At 39.8% G+C, this 12,740-nt stretch overlaps 1 protein-coding gene across 1 annotated transcript in view; it reads right to left on the bottom strand.

Annotated features, from left to right (window-relative positions):
- Nucleotides 1–12,578, bottom strand: part of FAM35A (family with sequence similarity 35 member A) — a 124,516-nt gene extending 111,938 nt beyond the window's left edge. Inside the window, exon 1 of the mRNA XM_023763725.1 lies at nt 12,563–12,578. The gene's annotated coding sequence lies outside the window, so the exon portion shown is untranslated. The remainder of the gene's footprint in view (nt 1–12,562) is intronic.
- Between the last annotated feature and the right edge of the window lie 162 nt (nt 12,579–12,740).

Here is a 12,740-nt window from a genome sequence, read left to right as displayed (position 1 = left end):
AGCATTGCTAAGTAAACCTGTACACAATGAAGTCATCTAGCTTGGTGCTCAAGCCAGAATCTCAGTCTGTCAGCACAAATACATTTTCCCACAAATTAATAAAAATTTGTTAACATAAAAACATTAAAACCTGTAAAGAATTTTTGTGAGTTTATTTGAGCCAAACTGCCGACAATTGCAGGGAAGCAAAATCTCAACGTATTGGGATAACACTCCGGAGAATGGTGGTTTTTCATCTATTTTTATACATTGCAATCAAAGGATGGGACACAGGTAGGTTACATGAAATCTACTGGTGATAGATTAGAAAGGCGGGAGAAAGCAAAAGGGGAAACCTCTGGGATTGGATAAAAAGTAAAATGATAGACACATACTTGGGTGGGTGCAGGATAGTTAACAGTCAACAATTAACATCATAACAATAACAATGAAGGGATTTAAGGTCTCCTGGAGCCCAGAGCATTTGGTTGTGACCTGAGGGGTCTGGAAAAAAAAGGGAAGTTACAAGTTACCCAGACATTTCAAGGATATATTACAGATGCAAAAAGACAATAGGCTCAGTTAAGGTAAAGGTTGACCTTGTCAGTGAAGTTACCGGCCTATGATGTAACTACCCACCATAACTTCTTTTAGTTAAAGTTTAATTTCAGACCATCCTTTGTGGTTACTTTAGGTCTCTGAGTTTGCAAGACCGCCATGCAGGCCTTCCCTGAGCTTGTCAGGTTAGCATGTGGCCCCTTTCGTCCACAAATTAACAAAAATTTTGAAATCAGCCAGAACCACCATGTTCTTCACCATCACTGCAACCATCCAAAATGTAAGCCCCTCCAATAATTAATTAAGCCTCTCCAATTAGTCCCTTTTTCCTGCTTCACTCAGATCATTTCACCTCGAAAATCACACATCCTCCAATAGCCATACTTCCTGATAACCCTTTACATTGTTCCACTGTAAAAAATACCCTAAAATCTGAGCCAATTTAAATAACACTCCAGCAGTCTTGCCTAAACTAAAACATGAGTGCAAGCTATTGGCACTGAGCAAATGCAAAACATGGAAGTCATTCCATGTTCAAAATCACAGTTTTGTTTTGTTTTTTAACCTCCAATGTGCTCAGCAATGTCCAAGTATGATGGTGCTCATTTTATTAAACAAACTAGGGGCCCAGTGCAAAGAATTCATGCACCTTGAAAGGAACTGTGGGCCATGAGGCTGCGGTGGGCACAGGGGTGGGTCTTGGCCCATCCTCCGCACCTTCGCCTGGCCCCTCCTGCCATGGCCCCCAGTCCTCTGTCTGCCGGCAGCCCTGCTCCTGCTGCCGCTGCTCCCACAAGCTGACAGCACCGGCCCCACTGGCACCCACTGACGGTGTGGAGCAATTGGGGCCGGTACCATCAGCAGGTGTGAGCGGTGGCTGCTGCCCACATCGCCCCTGAGGAGCAGGGGGAGGTGGAGAAGCCTTCAGGGGTGATCGGGGCCGGCAGCCGCTACTTGCACCCACTGATGGCACTGAGCTATCGGGGTGGCACCGGGTGTTGGCAGCGGGTGGGAATGGTGGCTCCAGCACAGGCAGCGGATGCGAGCGGGACCAGCATCAGCAGCAGGTGCGAGCGCCGGGTGGGACCACAGCACTCGGGAGCAAAGAATTTTCAGTAACCACCAGAGGCTTGCCCCTATGACAGCGACCCCGCCTTGGTCTGGCACCCCTGCTCACCTGCTCCACCATCCCGCCGCAGCCAACGCCTGCCATGTTCCGCACTCTGCTGCCTGCTGCCAATGCCCACCATGTTTTGCATGCACCCCTTGTTGGTCAGCGCATGTCATAGCAACCGGTTGTTCGGTGGTTTGGTTGTTTTGCCGTTCAGTCTATTTGCATATTAGCCTTTTATTATATAGGATTATATAGGATGTGTGTGCCATTGACTGGAGGCATTTTTTAAAATATATTTTTATTGATTTCAAAGAGGAAGGGAGAGGGAGAGCGAGATAGAAACATCAATGATGAGAGAGAACCATTGACTGACTGCCTCCTGCACGCCCCCTACTGGGGTTCAAGCCTGCAACCCAGGCATGTGCCCTTGACCGGAATCGAATCCGTGACTCTTCAGTCTGCAGGCCAACACTCTACCCACTGAGCCAAATTGGCTAGGGCACAATCACAGTTCTTTATCCTCAAATAAAAGTATCTCTTTTGAGATTTATGTCATCTTTTGCTACCTCTCTCTCCTTGTTATTGTCACCTACTGACCTCTTGGTCACTCTCCCTCATTCACTGAAGACCTTAGAACCTGGTTCCATTCTGAGCAATTCACTTCCTATGTAGCTGACTCTTGTAACACCCTAGCTTTACAGTTCCCTTATCTCAACTCCAATAACCTTCACTTTCTCTCCACTTCAGAAACCCATCTGACAGCCAGATCTTGCATTCAGTCTTAACCAGCAACCATTCTCCCATTTAATCTTAAATTTCAATATCCATCTTGACCACTTCACATTCCAGTAGTTACTTTCTGGTTTCATTCGTTCCCTATTCGGCCTAGACTCAAAGGCCCAACACCTCAAACACTCCCACTGCTGGAATCTCTTCTTGTTGTTGTTAATCCTCACCTGGGGATATTCTTCCATTGCTTTTAGATAGAGTGGAAGGGAGGGATAGGGGAGAGAGAGAGAAACATCGATGTGAGAGAGGCACATCAAGCAGCTGCCTCCCCCATACACCCTACCTAAAATTGCAACCCAGAACCTGCCCTTGACCAAGAATTGAACCTTCAAGCCTTCTGGTGCGCTGGCCAATACCCCAACAACAACTTACATTCAACATTATTTTGTATTAGTTTTAGATATACAGTGTAGTAGTTAGACAATCATATACTTTACAAAGTGTTCCCCTTATATTTCCCATGCCCACCTGGCACCAAGCATCCAAGTTAATGTCTTAGTGTTGATAAGCGTGTCATGGCTATGTAAAAGGTTAACATCAGAGAAAGATGGGTAAGCTAACTTTTTGCAGTATCTTTGCAACTCTTGAGTAAATCTAAATTATCTCTAGAGAAAAATTATTTCAAAGCAAATTATTATAAATAAAACTATTTCAAAATAAAAAAATCAATTTTAGAAAGAGGAAAAATTGAATATACTTATTCATTTTTTCTCAATTATTGGTACCTTAATTATATAATGGAGTGCTTTTATGATCCTAGATACACATTTTAAAGCATTTTTTTTTATTTTTCAGAATTTTCAGGTTTTATCCTTTTTTAAATTCTAATACATTTTTTGCCAGTTATTACTGATTTAACTGATTACTGTAGAGAAAAAAAAATTTAACTTAAATGTTCTATAATGAAAACCAATATGAAAGGATAGTGATAAAAAAAATAGAATAGAAATAAAATGAATCTATAGGAATAGGCTAGGAATAAAATCTAAGTATCCCATCAATACCATATTTGAGTTCAGACAGACAGCAAGAGTGAGTGAGTGAGGAATGCCTATAGCTGAAAAATGCAGTTATTGCGGACTTATAGGGTACTCTTTCTGTTAGTCTTATTTATACACTTAATTTTCTCTTGCAAAAATGTTAAAATAAATGAAAACCATAAGAGGCAAGGACCTGGAATTTCCCAGGGCTTGGATATTTGTTTTTTCCACTTAAACTTTTTCTAATTAATTTAAAACTATTTGTGATTGCTTCTCTAATGTAGTTTGGCTCACTTTTTAGTATTTATATTTTAAAAGAGGCAAGAAAGAATATGAAATTACAGAAGATAGTGAAAGTCTATAATTCATTAAAATAGACAAAAATATACCAGATAATGGAGGAATAAATAGTGCTTGCTTTAATTTGAGCCTTTCATCACAAACTTCTTTATTTCTGAGTTCCTGATACTTATTCTATCTCTGTATTAGCACTTTCCCACTGACATATTGCTGTTCAGACACTTCATCCATTCTTTTAAAAATATCTAACCAGAATTTTCACTCTTGATGCTGGCAGGTATCAAATTCTGAATCTAAGATGGAATCCCTTTGTGTTTCATTGTTTGTAGATGTCCCTCCAAGAAAGCAATCATAATGATTTCACATTGGATGAGGAAACTGTGGGGACAATAACTAGGTACAGGGTGCCTTGAATACCCATTCCATGTACCTTCAAAATAGACGTATCCCAAGCTGTACTCTCATAGTGTGTTGCTATACCAGAGTCCAATGAGACTGTCATTTTTGCCCTTAGCACACAGACAAGAACTCCTAATTTCAGTATAAAGACCAGATTAGTCCGTCCTCTTGTTAATTTAACCCACTTGCACAATGAGAATACGTTCCTGATGGCAGCTTCACCTGAAAATCTGCTGAAATCATTTGAACATCTGACATTTCATTATAACTCCCGGATTTTCCACAGCAGGTTGAGAACAGGTTTCTATTCTGTTGACTTGTCTGGCAACAGAGTAAATATCACAGACTGGAGTTACTATCTTACAAACTGTCAATGGTAAAAAACTGTTAAAAAAATAAGCATAATATTAACTATCACACTACACAAGACTTCACAGGGAACTAGACTGCAAATTTCTCAATGTAGAGAACATGATCGTTTTCAAAGGGAATTAGAATCTGCAGATTTCTCAAGGGGCTGAACATGAAACCCCAAGCATCATAATTTCCAGTGTCATATTTAACAATATCTCATCCCTATTAAACTTTGCATCCTAAGGAACTATATTATCACAATAAGATAACACAGAGCAGGTGAGTAATTTTCTGTGGCAAGTAGGGCAAACACTGTTGATTGTCAACTTAGCAATTGTTTCCTCCACTCCTTTTTCTTTGCTGGCAGAACCTGCCTGTACTTTAGAAGCTAAAAGTGCCAGGAAGTCCTCCTGCTAGCCTCTCTTAGAGCAAGGGCATGGGCACTGACCCATTCCTAGCTACGGGGCCTAAGAGAGCTGAAGCTGACAGGCAGGCCTTTGGAAATGTTTTCTTCACCAACAAAGAGATCTGAGAGGAAATTGCTGTTCTTCTACATAGTACTTAGTTGTGTCTGCATAACCACATGGAACTGGTGCAGCAATTTTACAACACGAGGACAGATAATTACCTCTTGCTGAATTTAACACAGAGAAAAGCACTTGGGTCCCTGACGGTATCACTGAGTCCTGTACGAACAACGGAATAAATAGCCTTGCCTCCGGAATTCTTGTAAGATAATAGCTATCTTGGTTAGTTTATGGCTTTAGTTTAAGCCTTTTTGTTTGCATATTATTACCTGATGGCCAAAGTATCCTAAGTAATATAGCTAGCAAATATCTGTTCATTGCATCCTAGATCAGGAAGTTAAACCACTGTTAGTTTAGCAGCCATTACTGCTTCATTCATGTTTTTCTTTTCCTTTCACTGAGAAGCGAACCCAACGTAATTATGTTCATATCTATGCTTCACAATAAAATCTGTTTCTTCCAGAACTCTTCCACAATGGTCAATGGGAAGGGACTTTTCGCTTCTCCAGTATATTTTCCAGCATCAGAGAAGTGTCCCAATTTTTAGCTAAACTTTCTTACTATACAAACTCCAATCCCATATTGAAATCACAACTGATAGAAAACTTCCAAAGAGAAAGTGCTAATGATATCTAAGAGTTGCTTTTATAGAGGGTCATTCACATTGACCAATAAATGGAGCTGAACAGTAAGGCAATCTGAACGATGAATAAGTGAATATGATATTCTTTTTACACAGAAGGAAAACAAAAAACTTAACCTCAACTAAAAAAAAAAAAAGAAAAAGAAAAAGACAGAGTTATGAGTTGCATACAGGTGATTTCAGAATCCTACCTGAGTATAATTAATTTTTAAGAGACCTCACTTGTTTCTTGCATGATATGCTTCAAGGGATAAATGTCCTACTATTTTTCATATTTACTCACAACATGGAAAGAACCCTTAGCAAGTTGATCAAACCTTCATTGAATATTATTCAGCAGTGCAGCAAAATGAAAACTTAACCAAACTAGACAAGCACATATAGTTGACATTTGATTTATTAGGGGAAAAGTTAAGAAAAAAAAAGACTACAAACCCTGAAATTTTCAGATCCTTTTCTTTGATATATTTCTCTTTTTCTAACTTTTTAAAAACTTGATTTTAGAGAGAGAGGAAGGGAGAGAAACAGAGAGACAAAGCGAGACAGAGAGAGAAACATCAATGTAAGAGAAACATCTATCAGTTGCCTTCCCTATGCACACGCCCTGACCAGGGATGAAATGTGACCAGGAATGAAACCTGCAGCCTATGCATGTGCCCTGACCCAGAATTGAACCCATTACCCTCCAGTGCATGGGACTACTCTCCAACCAACTGAGCCACACTGGCAAGGATGATATACTTTTCTTGCTTATTATAAAAATATGCTCACTAAAAGGGAAAAAAATAAAAATTATAAATTTTTCTAAAACCAATTAGAAACACAAAAGCAAATATTAGAAAAACTTTTCCTGAAAAATATGACACAAAGACAAAAAAAAAATCCACAATGCACCAAAATTACCAATACTTGAAAAAAACAGAAGTGATACTCATTTTCAACCAAATTGCTGTTTAAGCCAAACTATTGTGATGATCAAACTGCTTTTAAGTACAGTATATGCTACTCTATATTTTCAAACCCTGGTCTCGTTTATCTTCAGGCATTTGCATGTGGTATTCGGTAGGACAGGGTACTCCTCCCCATACTCATCTGGCTGGTTTATGAAGTACTGACAAGCATTTGTGAACTAAAACCTATTAAACTTAGTAACGTAGGGACCTGATTTTAGTTTCTTGTTTTAAAAGCTCTATTTAAAAAGTTAAATATTTTATCTGTGGTATCATTTAGTTTCATTCTATCATTTTTAATATGTAAATAGGGTAACCATTTTTGCCAAATATTTTTGCCACTTTATAAGAAAACAAAATGCTGACGACTATTAAATTCTATGTTCAAATTCACTACTCATACTTAAGAAGGTAAAGTAGTCCTGAAATGGCCCTAACTGGTTTGGCTCAGTGGATAGAGCGTCGGCCTGTGGACTGAGGGGTCCCGGGTTCGATTCGGGTCAAGGACACATGCCCGGGTGGCAGGTTCGATCCCTCTCCCTTCCTCTCTGAAATCAATAATATGTATATATATTTTTAAATAAAGCTGATGATTATTCTATTTTAAAAAATATTCCTGAGATAATAGAGATGTTCTATGTAGTAATAGGTTATTCACTGTAATACCTCTATAACTTCAAGATACTGGAACCAACATACGTATTCATTGGCAAAAATAATTTTGGCATATCCACATAATGAAATACTATGCAACAGTAAAATATAATGAGGAGCAGTTAGGCAATAAAATAAAACACATCCAGATTGGAAAGGGAGAAGTAAAGCTATCTCTATTATAGTCTGAAAAAACAAAATATTGCTGAAAATTTAAAAGAATTAAATAAGTAAAAAGACATCTCATGTTCATGAATCAGAAGATGTAATATTGTTAAAATTGCACTACTTTCCAAGTTAATCTATAGATTTAACATAATTCCAATAAAAATTCCAGCCAGACTTTTTGCAGAAATTCACCACCTAATCCTAAAATTTCTATTAAAACTCAAGGGACTCAGAAAAACCAAACAATCTTGAAAAATAACAAAGTTGGAGGACTCCTACTTCCCGATTTCAAAACTTACTGTAAAGTTACAGTAATCAAGACAATGTGGTACTAGCATAAGGATAGATATATGCACAAGTGGAAAAGAAATGAAGAGTCCAGAAACCCTCACATTTAGATCAATTGATTTTTGATAGTACAAAAGCAATTCAGTGGGGAAGAAATAGTCTTCCCAACAAATGGCACTGGAACAAATGAATATCCACATGTGAAAGAATGAAATGGAACCCTTTACTCAACATATAAAAATAAACTCAAAATGAATCAAAGACCTACATGTAAAAGCTAAAACTATAAAGCTCTTACAAAAAAAATAGGTGTAAATTTTCATGCCTGCAATTAGACAATGATTTCTTAGACATGACTCCAAAAGCACAAGCAACAAAAGAAAATATTTATAAACTGGACTTCATTGAAAGTTAACACTTCTGTTGCAAAGGACACCATCAGAAAAGTTAAAAGAAAACACCTGCAAATCATATATCTCATATGGCATTTACATCTAGAATATAGATAGAACTCTTACAACTCAACAATAAAATAATCTAATTTTAAAATGGGGGGGCGGGATGTGAATAGACATTCTCAAAAAAGACATACATGCCCTAGCTGGTTTGGCTCAGTGGATAGAGTGTCAGCCTATGGACTGAAGGGTCCCAGGTTCGATTCCAGTCAAGGGCACATGCCCCGGTTGCAGGTTCGATCCCCAGTAGGGGGCGTGCAGGAGGCAGCCAATCAATGATTCTCTCTCATCGTTGATGTTTCTCTCTCTTTCTCTCCCTCTCCCTCTCTCTGCTTCTCTGAAATCAATAAAAATATATATTTTTAAAAATCATTCAGGAAATGCACATCAAAACCAAAATGAGCTACAATTTCATATCAGATAATAACGGTTTGAGGCTGTGGTGAAATTGGAAGCCTCATACAATGCTGGTAAGAATAAAAATGGTGCTGTGGAAAACAGTTTGGCAGTACCTCAAAAGGTTAAAAACAGGCTAGCATATAATCCAGCAATTCCACTCCAAGGTATATACCCAAGAGAATTTACAACATATGTCTAAACAAAAACTTGTACAAGCATGTTCATAATAGCATTATTCACAATAGCAAAAAAGTGAAAATAACCCAAATATCCATCAGTGATGGATTAAAGTATGTGATACAGCCATACAATGAATACTCCTCAGCCATAAAAAGAAATGAAATACTGACACATGCTATAAGGTGGATGAATTTTTAAAATATTATGCCACCCTGGCCAATGTGGCTCAGGTGGTTGGACGTCGTCCCAGTTTGATTCCTGGTTGGGACCTAGATTCCCAGTAGGGGTATGCAGGAAGCAGCCTACCGATGTTTCTCTCTCTCTCTCTAAAAAAAAAAAAAAATCAACAAAAACATATTTTTTAAAACAACATGCTGCTGAGTGGAAGAAGCCAGTCACAAAGGACCACATATTGTATGATTCCATTTAAATGAAATGTCCACCATAGACAAACCTCAAGAGAAAGTAGAAAATATGTAATACCTTTTCGAATTAAATCACTTTAAAAACAACTACATTGTTCATGTATTTATGTTATGTCTTTCTTCATACTAAAACTCTTTTTCTAAAATGTTTTAAAAAGCACTTGGAAGCACAAAAGCGTGCTGAGAAGAAAAGACCCAGAATTTTAACATAGCTAAGGAAAACTCATAAACCACAAAGGCAGAAAATTTATTTGTCTGTTGGATACTAACAAATGACCAAAATTCCCTTCAATTCTGGCCTCCTTTTGAATTAGATATTACTACCAATAATTAATCCTTAATTTGCAAAATATTTGTATATTTTATAAAGGCAATCACCAACGTAAAGCTGAAACTCACTGGACTTTACATCATAGTAAACAATTTTAAACTAAATGCAACAACCACTTAAAACATTTCTTGGAATAGTAAAAACAGCATAACTCTGGCGTCAGAGACGGGCTTGAATCATAGCCTGCTATTTATCAGCTAGGTGATCATCAATTTACTTGGTCTCTGAGTTTCCGCCCCTTTCTGTTAACCAGGAATTAGACTACCTACTTGAGGGTGAAGAGACACTCCAATTACAAAATGGGGACAGGAGATTATTTCACTCTTTTTTTTAAAAAAAAAAAAACCTATCTGTACTGCTTGAAATTTTTTACAACATGTATATAATTTAAAAACATAATGCAGATTTTAAAAATAAAACTTTGTAGGGTTCTTGTGGAGCCATTTTGTAAGATATCTACACATAGCAAACTCCCAATTATGAATAATTTCCTCACTCCTTCCATAGCCCTTGTTACTGGAAAGGGGACCTGGCCCTTCGCAGGTCTGCCTAGGGCTGGCTGGTAGTGTGTGGGTTCTTGACTTCGTGTAAGAAAGAATTCACAACACGAGTCCAGGTGATTTTAGAGGACATTTATTAAAGCTGGGGATTTGATTCCCGGTCAGGGCACACGCCCAGGTGGCTGGCTCGATCCCCAGCAGGAGGCATGAAGAAGGCAGCCAATCAATGATGTTTCTCTCTCATCCATTTCTATCTCTCTATCCCTCTCCCTTCCTCTCTCTAAAATCAATAAAAACATGTATATTAAAAAATAAACAAACAAATAAAGCTGGGGACAGTAAAACAAAGAAGGGCTAGGGAAATGCAGGCTGGGCTGCTTTGGCTAAGAAGTCAGAGAAAGGGGGGCCTTGGGGACCGGGTCAGGGAGTTTGCCTGGGAGGAGCTGCTGCTGCCCATTGCTCCTGGCTGCCAGCCTCATGGGTTTCCTTCGAGTAGGAGATGCAGGCCTGTGGGGGAAGACAAGTGGGGAGGAGGGTGCAGGCATATTCCAGGGAGAGCAGGCTCTGTGACCTTCTTTTTGAGGGGTTTTAAAAAGCTGGGCATTTGGGGGAGGTCTTAAGGGAGGATTTCAATAGAATATTCATCAGTTTTATGCTGCAATGCCAAAATGAGATTTATTCTCTTAACTTCATCTGTCCTTGGGTGTAGTTGGCACAAATGGCACTAATTGCATCTCTGCTATCTATCTCCATGATGTACCCTCTGGTTGGGGATAAGTACAAACCATTTACTCTTACGTGTCCTCGGTTTAGGGAAGATAGAATTTATCAGAGGGCCGCAAACTGCTATTTAACTATCTCAGTTTTTCTATCCTACTTGCCAAGGAATTATCGTAGCTTCTACTATCCTGCCTCACTTCCACCATCTGAATTCAGGTGACTAAGACTTGGAGGAAGCAAAGCTAAACATTTATTTTTCTGAAGGCAATGGTTATCAAGAAAGAGATAAACAAGAGGAATAAAACCCAAACCTTTACCACTTTCCTCAAAACATACCAAAGAATTTCATCTGAAGAGAAAAAAAAGGAAGTCCACATGTTTACTGATTCTAATCACTTTATTCTGGAACATTAAGGTTTGGGGGGGGGGGGATACAATGTTAATGATAACACTATCAAATGTAAAGCAAATTTGGTACCTAATTAATCTTTTGACCTACAAGACAAATTCAGGATTCCGTTCAGAGAATATTTTACACTAAGAAACACAATACAAATATAAATTGTGACTATTTTAATCTAGCAAATACTGCAAAATATCAGCACCATCTTTCTTGCTTTGAAAGTACACTGAGAGGTTAATGCAATTTAATTGATCTAGGTTGACATCTTATACTTTGCATGGTATTGTGAGAATTAAGGACATTCTTTTCCACATTCTAATAGATGAAGAAAGTGAAAGCCAGAAAGCAAAGTAGTTTTGCAAGTCACAACGGTGGCTTTTAAAACCTCCAAAGCACACTGGGGTCGCTGAAGCTGGTAAGGTGGCCTTTAGCAGCTGTCTTAAAAACGCAGACTACTGTCACAAGCATCAAACTTACCCACAAGTGCGGCTAACATCAGCATTTCTAGTCAAGTATGCGTAAGCACATAATTAAACCTTCGTGTAGCTTAAAGTTTACAAAGCCTATTCTGGTCCATTTAATATATACATTACTGAGAATTCCCTGGAGTGCTTTTGTTTCTAGACTATTTCAAAAACATATTTCTGTCAACATAAGGAATGTGGAAACCTGCAGAGAATTTTTAAGAGTTTATTTGAGCCAAAACTGAGGATATTGCCAGGAAGCTCTCAAACGCTCATGAGAATAACCATTTTGCCGTTTCTTTTATGCATCTGGAACTAAAGAGGGACCACAGGAAGATCACCTAAAAGTGGGGAAAGCAAGGCGGGGCCGGGGAGGAGAGCCGCCTGTCCGAGGGGACCTGCAGAAACTGGAGAGATGATGTGCTCTTGGTGGTGGTCGCCCTCTAAGGGAGGGGTCTGAAAGGGGCCATTTCAAAGGCGCCAACCCAGATGCGCAGAACAAAGCACAGGGCTTGCTTTAGGCAAAGATACACCTTTTACAGAAGATGTGTGCCTGGGGCGTGGCTACCACCCCGATCTGCCCAGATAGGAAATTGTGCTTCATTGCTGCACCCTTGTTCCTCCACACCGGAAAGGGGAAGCGCCGTCAGTGAATGTTAGAAAGCTACAGCAGCGATTTACGTAACTGTTTTATCTCAACTTCGTCGGATGAGTGGTTAAAAGGGACAAAATTGAAAAGTGGTAAAAGCCCGTCGGTAAGGGATTCCCCAGAGGCCAGGCTTTCTCCTTTCGTTTCTGCAAGCCACCTCAAAAATGCAGCTCCGGCTGACACCAAGCTCTTCGCCGTCCCGTGCAAACAGCCAAGCCCTTCCCCGGCCTCCAACCGCCGCTGCTCCGTCCGCCGCAGGACCGCCCAGGGCAGGCCCCGGGGTGACCCGGCGGCCGCCGGGCCCAGGGCGGAAAGAGGGACACCGTGACTCACCGCGGCCTGCCGCCAACCGCACCGCCTGCAGTCCCGAGACCGGCCTCTCAGCGCCCCCCAGAGGCACGGCGCGCCCCTCCCAGGACAAGGGCCTTCGCCCTGAAAAGCTCCTCTTCCGAAGTATCCGTGACCAGGCCTGGAGCTCTCATAAAAAGATTTGTAAATTTCATTTCCCCGG

This window comes from Myotis lucifugus, unplaced genomic scaffold, assembly GCF_000147115.1.
Source record: "Myotis lucifugus unplaced genomic scaffold, Myoluc2.0 scaffold_298, whole genome shotgun sequence".
Lineage (NCBI taxonomy): Eukaryota > Metazoa > Chordata > Mammalia > Chiroptera > Vespertilionidae > Myotis > Myotis lucifugus.
The sequence above is the reverse complement of the archived record's forward strand: the minus strand, read 5'-3'. Positions and strand labels throughout refer to the sequence as shown.